This window comes from Archocentrus centrarchus, chromosome 15, assembly GCF_007364275.1.
Source record: "Archocentrus centrarchus isolate MPI-CPG fArcCen1 chromosome 15, fArcCen1, whole genome shotgun sequence".
Taxonomy (NCBI): domain Eukaryota; kingdom Metazoa; phylum Chordata; class Actinopteri; order Cichliformes; family Cichlidae; genus Archocentrus; species Archocentrus centrarchus.
The window spans coordinates 26,175,967-26,188,980 of NC_044360.1; positions in this window are offsets into that span (position 1 = coordinate 26,175,967).

Genomic DNA, 13,014 nt, shown 5'->3' on the forward strand with positions numbered 1-13,014 from the left:
GTGGTGTTGGTGTCTTCTGTAGAATCTTTTAACAGTTTATTTGACAAATAACATGGCTTGCTGTGAGATTAAGACCATCCAGAAAGTTTTTGTAAGTGGAATATTAGTACGATTTAATCTGTTGTGTAGCACTAAGTAGCAAGTTTGTATGTCTGTTTCTCGCACCCTGGCAAACTATATATGCAGCTGATTAGGTTTGTTAGGTTTTAGAACTCCTCGCTCATCCAGATAGGGTCACGTCTTTCACCAAAACACATGTTGTGGCTTAAAAATGCTGGTGTATTCTGTGGTGACCGGCTTTAGAGCAAAAGTTTGCGTTTTGAAAAAAAAAATAAATAAATTGTATTTATCACTACCCTGACTGTGGTAGCATTTCAGTCACAGGTCCACAAAGTCATTTTTGTGTTAGATATAATAAATTATTGTTGAAGAATGTTAAAAAGCTACAGTATATACTATCTAAATATCATGTTCCATTTTTTTCTTTTTTGTTAATCATCAAAGCACATCAGCAATGCAACCCCTCCTTCACTGATATTACAAATGCACCCTCTTACATATTTGTTTTAGCTTAATACTTTTTTGCACACACCCTGATCCATCTTAATTGCCCACTCCATTTAAATATCATCTTGTGCTGTGTCCTAGTCATGATGGAAAGCCTGTTTGGATTGCCAGCTGAGCTCAGGGTGGCGGTGAATGCGATTGCTATTATGCTGGCGGTGCCTCGTGACTGCTGAGCAGTGATAGGCAGAGGAGAACCACTATTAGAAACGTTGACTGCTCAGTACTCTGGCATGTTGTGATAATAGAGGGGAAATATTTTTACTTTAGCAGCCAGGCAATTAATGTGATCATACATATTCTGGCATATCCCCTCAATGACTTATTACTTGAGAACAAAGCAGTCTATTTGATCCTTGTTGGCACTGTGCTGTAGCCAAGTGAGAGATACATTCAGAAGGTATTTCATCTTCAAAAGGATTAGCTCCTAATGTGGAAATACTGCAGCGCTCCTTGCTGCTGGGAACAACTGAATCATTTAAAGCGAGGCAGCGCTTGGCAGAGATGAGCCCGACGTTGTAATCTGAAGTCATCTCAGAGAATTATGACTGCTCAGTTTTGTCTAGTTTCATATTTGAGGCTCAAATGTACCTCTGTTCCTCCTTCCTTATTTGGGTATATCTGTCAGAATGGGCGACAGTGAGGAACTACTTTTAGCCTGTTTGCGCTTTTGAGACAGAACCTAACTGATGAAACGTGATGGGATGTAATGGGATGTAGTGTTACCTAACATGTTGGGAGCCAGCAAATACTACAAACCATACTAGGAACAGTTCAGTCAATGTAAATATATTTGAGTTTCTGGGGTTTACAATTTGATAATAAGAATTTTCATAGTGCTTAATCCAAAGTAAAGCCAGGAGACCTGACACAAACCCTGGAGTGCAGATACTGGCAGTTCTTAGCAGTGAGTAATAGTTTCTACCATATAGACAATGAAAACCTTGGTAGACACATACAAAGTAGGGAAGGTAAGCAAGAGATTGCACATTATAAACCAGAAAGGCATAATGACAGAAGGACAACTTATAGAAATGAGACTAAGGATTGATTAGCTTGAGGAATGACAGCTCTTAGCTAAATGCTAAAATGTTAAAGCTAACATGTTCTTAATTGGAAAGCTAATATACTGATGTTAGAAGAGCTAACAGTGTTGGCAATCGTTATATTTGTTCATATGCTGGTCACAAGCAGTGTTTGGGTTGTTACATAAATGTATTAAATATTACTCGTTAAAAAAAGTAACAAATGACTTAACCTTTAATTGTCCTCATGTCTGAGGAAGAAGTGTGAATGAGGCATGACATACTTTAGCAGAAATTTCCCCATAGTCAAAGTGGCCAAGCAGCCTGATTGAAAAAGCCAAGAATGTTGATTCAGTTTTGGCCTAAAGGTGGTGTGCAAGCTACAAACCAGAGCTGCTTCTCAGCTCAAATCTGTCCAAATCCTCAAATGCATGAACTCAGGAAAGATTACAAGAAAACTTTAGTCTTTTTTTTATATATCTTCTGTTGCCAAAAATGCAGGCTTTATTTTATTAACCTTAATTTTTTTTAAAAATTGATTTGGGCGCCTTGCAAACTTTTGTTAATTCACTAAAGTCAGTCTAGATACTTGGAAGATTGCAGTTCCAATTTGAAAACCTCATGCATGAATACATTTACAACAAAGAATAATAAAACAGGAGAACTGTGACCCAATAATTGGGATCCTGTGTTTATCCAAGGCTGGTAGTTGACCAATGGAGTCTGGGAAGCATCATTAGAGAGCAAAACCATGATGGACCTAGAAGGTCAAGCATGTGGACACTTGCCAGCCATTCTGGAAATGATGAATATTCACAGATGTGTCACAGAGATGTCAAAAGTTCCTATAGTCTTCAGTTCAGGTATGATGCTTTACAGTGTAGCTCAGGCCTGTGTCTCAGTGGGGAAGCTCCTCTGAGAATATCTGACTGAAAGCAGCCAGAAAGCCTTTTGGGTGTTGAGGTATGCAGGGAGTGTACTAAAGTGTTGCATTTAAATGAGCAAGAGCAATATGTGGAACCAGGTGTAATACTGATTTTCATCCATATGCAAATGTTGAATATAGAAGTCAAGATCTGTACTGGCTTAGCTGAAATGCAGAGAGAAGCTCAGCTTATTGGGATTTCCTGTAACCAGGAACTTGGATGGTTGGTTCAACCAGATGGTACTTTGGTTCTCGTTTATAAGATCTCTCAGAGTTCATCACTATTTAACCCTAACTGTAAACTAAAGCATAACAGGGTTATTTTTTGATGCAGTTTGAGCTTGCATCTTTTCTTATAAGAGTTGGACTTAGGAGCTCTTCAGAGCAAGAATAAATCTGTTTCATTATTCATCCTCATGGATCATCAGCTGAGGATTGTGGCATGCAGCTTTCGTCTCAGCATTTTAGCATGGTGTAATTATGTAGCCAACCATGCATATTAAGGACCCCATTTACCAGAACCTTATCTTAAAATTAGTCAGATGGAAATGTTGAAAAGTAGGCCAAAGACAGTATGTTCCTGAAGTTAAAGTTAGATTAATCACTTAATAAAATCTTAATTTTTTTCTTTTCTTTTCTTTAAAAGTTGACTGACAAGCAGAATCATGGAGTGGCATTGTCCCTGATGCATACCATGCTCAAATCAGAAACAGCTATGGTATCCATGGCCGAACATGATGAGGGATGTGATCCTAAACAAAATTAGTTTGCAAAATAATGCCACAAAGGTTGAATTCTTTGACACACAGCACTACATATGGTGTTCAACTCTCTCTGCATCCCAGCATAAAAACATCATCCAAGAGGTGAATTACAGTGGAACTAACATTATAACTTTGGACTTGGAGAGCTAGCCAGCCAGCCATTTTCTTTGGCTTATCCACTTCAGGGTCACAGTTGGGATTAGCCTATCCCAGCTGCCATAACGCAATACACAGGATACACCCTGGACAGGTCACCAATCTATCGCAAATCTAACTTAGAGAGACAGACAACCATTCACACTCACATTCACACCTACAACCAATGTATAATCACCTTACAAGCATGTCTGTTGGCTGCTGAAAGAGCTGGAGTACCCAAATGGACATGTGGAGAACATTCAAACTCAGGACTTTCTCGCTATGAAGCCTTGGTGTGGTGGAAAGTTCACCAAGCTCAACATCACGTACGGTGCATCAGGTACAGTGCTTCTCCAACAATAAACCGTGGGTGACCCCAGAGCTGAAGGCCCTGCTGAACGAGAAGAAGAGGGCCTTCAGATCTGGAGACAAGGAGGAACTGAGGAGAGTTCAAAAGGATGTGAAATACAAGATCTGGAGAGGCAAAGAGAGCTTCAGGAGGAAGATAGAGGAACAGCTCCAACATAACAAAGTTTGAGAAGTCTGGAGAAACATGAAAAAAATCTCTGGCCATGGTGAGGACAATGGAGGAGCCACAGTGTCTGCTGACCGGGGGTGGGCTAACGACCTGAATCTGTTTTTCAATAGATTTGACTCCTCCCGCCTCCCCCACCCCTCAACTCCCATCTACCCCCCTCCGTATGCTGACCCCCTCTCTCCTGGTGTAGTGCTATCATTGCCTGCACTCTCCTCACCCTCACCCACAGTGGAGCCAGCCCCATCACCCACCCCAACCCAGCCTCACATCCATCTCACAGCTGATCAGGTGAGAAGTCAGCTCAGGAAGGCGAAGATCAGGAAAGCAGCGGGTCCTGATGGAATCAGCTCCAGACTGCTCAGGGACTGTGCAGACCAGCTCTGTCAGGTGGTCCTGCACATCTTCAACCTGAGCCTGAATCTGGAGAGGGTTCCTGAACTGTGGAAGACTTCCTGCATAGTTCCAGTGCCAAAGATCGCACATCCCAGGGAGTCTTCTTCACCTGATGAAGACCATGGAGAGGCTCATCCTGCACCACCTCCGCCCACTGGTGAACTTAGCGCTGGATCCCCTGCAGTTCGCCTACCAGCCCGGCATTGGGGTGGACGGTGGATGCACCAAAAGGGACAGGAGCAGGACTGACAAACTGGTGCTGAGGTCAAGCTCTGTGCTGGGATGTCCTCTGGAGTCTGTGGTGGTGGTGGGTGAGAGGAGGATGCTAGCAAAGCTGACATCCATCATGGACAACCCCCATCACCCTCTACATGAGACCGTGGGTGAGCTGAGCAGCTCCTTCAGTCAGAGACTGAAACATCTTCGCTGCAGGAAGGAGCGCTTTTGCAGGTCATTCATCCCAACAGCAGTTAGACTGTATAACACATCATAATGTCTTGAGTCACTTGGATACTTTACCTCCTCTGCCATCACTTTATCCTTACAGTCCATATACATTTTATTTATTACACTCACCCATATAATGCATACCGTGTATGCTGTGTACCTTACCGGCTACAAATGTATATAATGTTTTGATATCTGTATATAGTGTTTTGATGTGTGTGTATATGTATGTGTGTGTATTGACATTGATATATATATTTTATGTATATAGTGCTTATGTATATGTGTATAGTTTTTTCTATTTTATTTTATTTTATTCTATTCTATTTTAGTTCATTTGTTTTTTACTCATCCTTTTCATTTTTTTTCTGTACTGAGCTGCTGTAATGCGCAAATTCCCCCGTCCCCCGTGGGATCATTAAAGTTTTATCTTATCTTATCTTATCTTATCTTATCTTATCTTATCTTATCTTATCTTATCTTATCTTATCTTATCTTATCTTATAACCATCATCAAGGGGAAAATTAATTCCCCAGGGTGCTTGGGAGAAGCCAACACCAACTGGTTCATCACTTCTGTACGACTTGCAACTGACTTGCAACTGAGGTTATAGGTGTACTGGTGAAGCAACTTGAATTCCTAGAGATTATTGCTGTAACATTCCTGAGGGAAAATGGGGTGCTGCCCTCAGAGGACTCCAAAAAGGAGGAAGGCAATGTATATGCTAAATTGTTGGACTAGTGTTGTGCAATGGAATCCAGATGGGTTGTGGAGGATTTCCTGCTCAGTCCCTCTGCAAGTTTTAGACTATACTAGGCACCAAAAAGGCCAGCTAGTGAAGAGCTGTCAAGTTGGTTGCTGATACCACACTGGGTTTCAGCTTCAGGTAAACGTATCCAAGACACTTGATGACCCAAGCAATCACGATTGATAATGTGTCCAGATACATATCAAGATGTATTTTAGAAAGCTTACAGCGTCAGACTCACTAGAAGTTGTGTGATGCTGCAGGAAAACCCTAAGCTACCTTTTGATAGCGCTCAAGCAGAGTCCAAGACCTTTAGGTAGCAGAGATAACCTCAAGATATTCCAAATCCTAAGAATATGGCAGAGCAGAAGCAGTTCTATAAAGAATAATATTCCAAATTTATTCTGAACATTTGGCTAAAGGCATAGGCATAACATCCGGTAGCTGGTGTAGTGCCCCTGAGGGTAGGAGGGGCCCAGTCAAAATGACTATCAAATAGGCCCCTCCTATATATTGGATGATTATACTCTCAGTATTACAGTAACATGAAAATATCATAAGGGTTCCACTATATTTAAGTCATGGGTCCATGTTGTGAACCAAAGCCTAACTTTGGTTTTGTTGCATACATTTTCCATATGGACTGTCATTTTATACTAAAATAGGCACCTTTTCTGAAAAGTTGTGATGGTGGAGGAGCATGCTTGGAAATATATTACTTGTACTTCCTGATCTTGCTCCTTGTTCTTAGTGCAAAATGCTCACAAACATATGCCCACTAAGGGAGTGCCTTGTAGAGTAGTCAGGCAGCACGGTGGCATTTTAAAGGTACAGTGTGTAAAATCTCACCGCTAGGTGTCAGTAAATTGCAGATTGCAGCCAACAGAATTCTTTCTTATTCCTCACAATTCAACTGCATAATCCAGACTAAGTTGGCCGCTGTAGGACAAACATGTTTTAGTCAGCCAAGAGAGATCAAAAACATTAAATTTAGACTGATAATATCAGACTGATAATATCAACACTTAAAAAAGGATATGTGTAAATTAAATATTTTGTTATACTGGAGGAGGCTTTAAAATCAAACTGTTTGTCAGAGGTAAAGTAGGATTTTTAGGACACTGGAGCCTAAACATTCACTGGCTAATGTTAGGTCATATCCAGCTGCTCTTTTTGTTGTTGTTTTGGTGTTGTTTAGCCGGCTCTTGTCAGCTGTCCAGAGACGGGAGGGGGCATGTCTAATCTGCTGACAGTAAGTAATTGCAACAATATCTGGAATAAATAAATAATCATGTTTATGCACGTTTTTGTGTGATACTACAGATCAGGAGACGAGGCTTGAGGTGAGGAGGAAGAGGAGGAGGTTGAAATGAGGCAGGAGAGAGAGAGCAGTGGTGGAGGAGGCAGATGAAGAGGAGGAGGAGAAAGACATAACAAGAAAGAAATAATGTAAATGTACATGTACAAATTTAAATGGTCATATATAGTTTGAAAGAGCCATTTGTGAGCTTTACAAGTAATTTATAAGGTGTATTACGTATGTGGCCGGCCTCTAGCCACATACTCAAAATACAATTAGCTAGAATGGTGATGTTCATCTTGACCACTGTATTCAAGACGTCGGGGCAACATGGTGGGTTTGTGAAAGCATTAATTTACTGGAAGACGTATTTACACACTAATCAACGTATATTTATGAGTACATCATTCTTTTTTCTATTAAACAACCTCCAAAAATTGCTGACTTTACCTTTAAATTATGTTTAGTAAACAAAGCAAAAAAAAGTGGTGCTCAAGAGAGAAAGGAGAGAAGAGAGCAGAATGAGCATACTGCCAGGAGTTTGGATTTGATGAGGGCTGCCAATGACTTTGCACTTACAGTGTGTGTGTGTGTGTGTGTGCGTGTGTGTGTGTGTGTGTGTGTGTGTGTGTGTGTGTGTGTGTGTGTGTGTGTGTGTGACTGCCAGGGGCTTGTAATGGAGATGTTACACCTGTGGCTGCAGCTACCAGAAATACTTGTTGGATAATGCTGCCAAAAGAGGTTGAGTTACTGAATATTTATTGGGCACATTCAATAAAGAGATGAACATTTAGAACTGTCTGTGTGCCATAAGCACACCTTGTCTGTATACTTGTGAGTTAGATAAACATCAGATCACATTTTATCAGTAAACATCAGTAAAAATAAAAATATAAAACATAAGCAAGTGTGCAAAAATATGAAAGTCAGTAGAAGCAAGACAAAATACATGTGTGAAGGGTGGAGTGGGTGGAGACAAGTATCGGGGGTATTTGTGACAAAAGGATAGCAGCAAGAGCAAAAGGGAAGATTTACTAGATGGCAGTGAGACCTGCTATGATGTATGGTTTGGAGATGGTGGCACTGACATAAAAAAAACAAAAAAAAAAAAACAGGAGGCAGAGCTGAAGATGTGTTCATTGTGAGTGGCCAGGATGGATAAGATTTGCAATGAGTACATCAGATAGACAGCTCAATCTGAGCAGTTTAGAGACAAAGTTAGAAATGGAAGGTTGAGCTGTTTTGGACATGTGCAGAGGAGGAATAGTGTATATATTGGACAAAGAATGCTGAAGATGGAACTGCCAGGCAGGAGGAGGAGAAGAGAAAGCCCTCAGAGAAGATTCGTGGATGTAGTGAAGGAGGATACACAGGGTTGGTGTGAAAGAGGAGGATGCTAGGAATAAGGTGAGATGGAGAAAGATGATCCACACGGTGGTGATCCCTAAAGGGAGCAGCTGAAACAAGGAGTGTGCAAAAATGTTTTATGTTTGACAGATAAAGAATAATATCAATATCTCATAAAAATTAACAATATGCATTTTCTCGCAGTGCAGATCTAGAGCAAAAACAAACAATAGTTGCAGCTTGTTGTTGTGTTATAGTTTCCTGGCAGTATTTGTTGTAGTGAGCAGTGTCTTTAAGCTGACGCTTTACCGCGAGGTTTCTTCAGCACTCCCAAAGGTCTGTTCTGCTCTCACCTTTACTCTCATCCCCCTGAAAAAAAAAACAAACGCTGACATCTGTTACTCCACTGAATTGTTAAAAAATGAAAAAGGAGCGTGTTTGGTCCCTTTGGCCAGTGTTTTGGGAACCACACAAACACTTTGAACACACACAGCACACAATAAAACACTTGCTACTAGGCAACTGTGTTCTCCTTGTACCTCTTTCAATTTTATTTAGCATGACAAGTGTTGTGTGGGCAGACCCAGAGTAATATATCAGGAGAATTAAAAATCACAAGAAAATAAATGGAAACAGTCTTCGTTGCACGAGGATGAGAGTTACTGCCGTGGATGGGACGCAGACCTGTGGAGGAGACTCTCTCTGCCTCACCTCTGAAACAGATGGTGGAGCTGAGGGCAGTGCAATTAACCAGATGGACTCAACATTTGATCCAAAATAAAATAAGACTGCAATCGCTCAGTTAAAATTCTGACCGTTAAACGTGTGTGTGTGCGTTGTCAGGGTCCTTTAACCCCAGTAGCACAGATTAAGCCCCAGATTAAAACAAAAACAGTTCTTCCAATCATGGAAACATTAAAAAACAAACAAACATAATATATTAGTATAACCCCCCCCCCCCCCCCCCCCCCCCCCCCCCCCCCCCCCCACACACACACACACACACACACACACACACAAACAAGCCAATTTTAATGTCAATTCAGTTCTTCTTCTCAACTATCTGATCCATCACTTGTCTTGGATACAGTGGGGAAATAATTACTTGATCCCCTGCTGAATTTGTAAGTTTGCTCACTTACAAAGAAACAGTTTCTAATTTTTTTTTCATGGTACTGTAGTTTTGTTTTAGTGGAGAGAGAGACAGAATATCAACCAAAAAAAAAAAAAAGCTCACATAAAAGTTATAAATTGATTTGCATGTAATTTGAGTGAAATAAGTATTTGATCACCTACAACCCAGCTGGAACGCTGGCTCCCACAGACTGGCCGTGTTCTCATGTGGCACACAGATTGTAATCAATCATTTAGTCAGTCAATTACAGACATTCTTGATCGCAGCTTGTTATGGGTATGAAGCACACCTGTCCACAGAATGAATTTGAATGACATTTTATTAAGATGTCGGTGGTGTTGTCTCTTTCCATTGCATTTTTGCTTCTTTGGTGAAGGGTACTCCTCAGATAATAAAACATAGGTATGATTCTTCATATCTTGACCACAAAAAATCAGAGCTGGCCCGAGGCATGGGTGACATATGGCGGTCAGGGGTGGTCAGGGGGCACATCGGTAATCAACTCCAAATGTAGTTCGCTATCGCTAGCTGGCTAGGTATGGTATTTATCATGTCGCTATATCTCTATGAAAAAAATACAACTTGTCAGCCTGTGTCACCATCTTCAGTGTGTTTCTTATTTCACACATTTCCTAAAAAGCCTATGCCCTCTAGATTGGATATGGCATGCATTGATACTTGTCCCACGCTCCTCAATATCATGGACATGACATAGTTTTACAATGTGTATCATACTGAAATACAGCTTTATCTGTCCATGAAGCCAGATGACACACGTCAATTAGTTAAGCTGCAAGAATGTCTTAAAGACATTAAGGCCTGGATGACCTCTAATTTCTTGCTTCTGAATTCAGATAAAACTGAAATTCTTGTACTCGGCCCCACAAATCTTAGAAACATGGTGTCTAATCAGATGCTAACTCTGGATGGCATTGCTTTGGCCTCCAGTAACACTGTGAGGAATCTTGGAGTCATTTTTGACCAGGATATGTCCTTCAATGCACATATTAAGCAAATATGTAGGACCGCTTTTTTACATTTGCGCAATATTTCTAAAATAAGAAACATCCTTTCTCAGAGTGATGTTGAAAAGCTAATTCATGCATTTATTACTTCTAGACTGGACTATTGTAATTCATTATTAGAGAGAATATTTCTCTCATATTGGCTTCTCTTCATTGGCTCCCTGTTAAATCCAGAATAGAATTTAAAATACTTCTCCTCACATACAAGGTCTTGAATAATTAGGCCGCATCTTATCTCAAAGACCTCATAGTACCATATCACCCCAATAGAGCACTTTGCTGGTTCCCTCTTCTGTGGAACCAGCTCCCAGTTTGGATTCAGGAGACAGACACCCTCTCTATTTTTAAGATTAGGCTGACTATTGGGTTTTCTGTGTAATTATTGTAGGGTCTTTACCTTACAATATTAAGTGTCTTGATGCAACTACATGTTGTGATTTGGTGCTGTATAAATAAAGCGGAATTGAATTGAAAATACATTGTTTTTTTTAGGGGGTTTGTGTACATGAGGCTGAAACAGCAATGCATCCTAAAAAATTACTAATCAACTTTAACCCTCCAGCATTAATATCAGTTAGGTTCAGGGGACAATGAAGTGGTATGAAGGGGCCCCAAATAAAATTTTGCTTATGGCCCCTTCAAGGCTTGGGCCAGCTCTGGCTGTACCTGTAAGGTCATGGAGTGGCCTAGCAATTCTCCAGACCTCAGTCCTATAACATCTGTGGAGGGAGCTGAAGCTTCGGGTTCCCAAGTGGCAGCCAGGAAACCTAAAGGATTTAGAGAGTTTCTGTAAAGAGGAGTGGGGCAAAATCCCTCCTGAGATGTGTGCAAACTTGCTGACCAACTACAGGAAACTTCTTAAAGCTGTGCTTGCCCACAAGGGTTTTTCCACCAAGTACTAAGTCAGGATTTTCTTGGGGATCAAATACTTATTTCACTCAGTGACAAGCAAATCAGTCACTGTGTATTTTCTGGATTTTTTGATATTCTGTCTCTCTCCATTAAAATGAGACTACCATAAAAATTAGAAACTGTTTGTAAGTGATTAAACTGTGTGTAGTCTTCATCACCAGTTGTTTCAGTGACATCTTTTTTTTTTAACTGTCAGTGATCAACAACAAAAATATGCTTGTAGTGCAACGTCAGGAAAACACAGCAAGACCCTGTGAACCTTTAAACAACCTTTAAACAGTAGTCATAGTCACATTCCTTTCTACTTAGGCCAACCTTCTAGTCACAGCTTACTCAAATCTAAACACACAAGTGTGTTACACACCACTGACATTAGTTGTCACAAACAGACATCCATAAATTTGTCTTAGAAATACTAGGAATAAAACTCCAGAGCTTGAATAAGAATCATCATGTTTTTAGATCATCTTCAATGTAACACTGGAATCAGGAGTTGCTCGTAGCTAATCTGGTACATCTTTAGTGGTGCCAGTTGGCCAGTATGTAAATGCTTTAAAAAAGCCCATAGCTGACTGTGTCCTCCATTTCAACTTATAATTCCACCCAGTTAATTAGATAATACCCACTTTTCTTTTATATTCCTGTTAAAAACCATAATTCTGCAGTTAATGACGCATTCATGTGTTATGCTCTCTTGGTGATCTTCTTGGCATATCCGACTATTTGCTTTCCATGCTCAAGCATGCAATGCTAAAGCTGTAAGATACACTCTACATACATACATACAGTGTTTTAATTACAGTATTTTCATCAAGAAAATTCTTACATAATCTCACAAAAAAAACTTGCGAGGGAGCCAAAATAATTAGTAACACAGCCACATATATTAATGTGATATGTAACAATAGGTCATGAAAAATGTATCTCCAGGAAGGTGGATTACTGAATTCTTCATAATTCTGCGTCTGAGCTGTAATAAGTATTTAACAATGTTATCTATATGTCAACAGCACTGATTTTTAATGTGCACAAATCTGTCACTGTGTGCGTGTATGTGTGTGTGTGTGTGTGTGTGTGTGTGAGGCTGAGGAAGCACTCAGGCATTAAAGACAGGGAGAGAAAAAATGCATATTCATCAGGCCTCGCAGACAAAACAGTGTGCTGGCACAATCTCTGCAACGAGTGCAGGTTAAATAATTGCAGCTAACTTGATATGTTACAGCGGGACAAAAATGTATGAACTTCGCCCATAGACCTGCCTCATGGTAACGCATCACAGGAAGAGAGAACGGAAGCAGTGATTCCTGCATACATTTGCATTTGGTTGGGGGGCTGCTGTTCAAGGCCACCCTGCCACTTTTTTTTTTTTTTTTTTTACCTCCATCTTGAACACTTAATTACTTCAGCTGGCTAATCTTTCACTTAATAAAAATCTGTTAAATAGGTCCTGTCCAAGCAGGGCACAATTTAGAGAGCCTGGATCAGCGCCTCACGGTTTTTGGCGCACTTTGCCAAGTTAATACTGTGTGACTGGCAGTGCAGTGTTGCATTTATGCTATGTTATGGTGCAGCTGTGTTGCAACAGATGCAGAAGACTTTAAAGGAATTGTTAACATAAGGCTCATGCGCTATTCTGCCTTTTAACCTGTTGTACATAAGGGCTATTTATTAAATCAGTAAATCAGTAAGTTCACGCTTCTACACGCCAACTTACTGATTTTAGCCACTAGATGGCATTCCTGTATTGAGAGC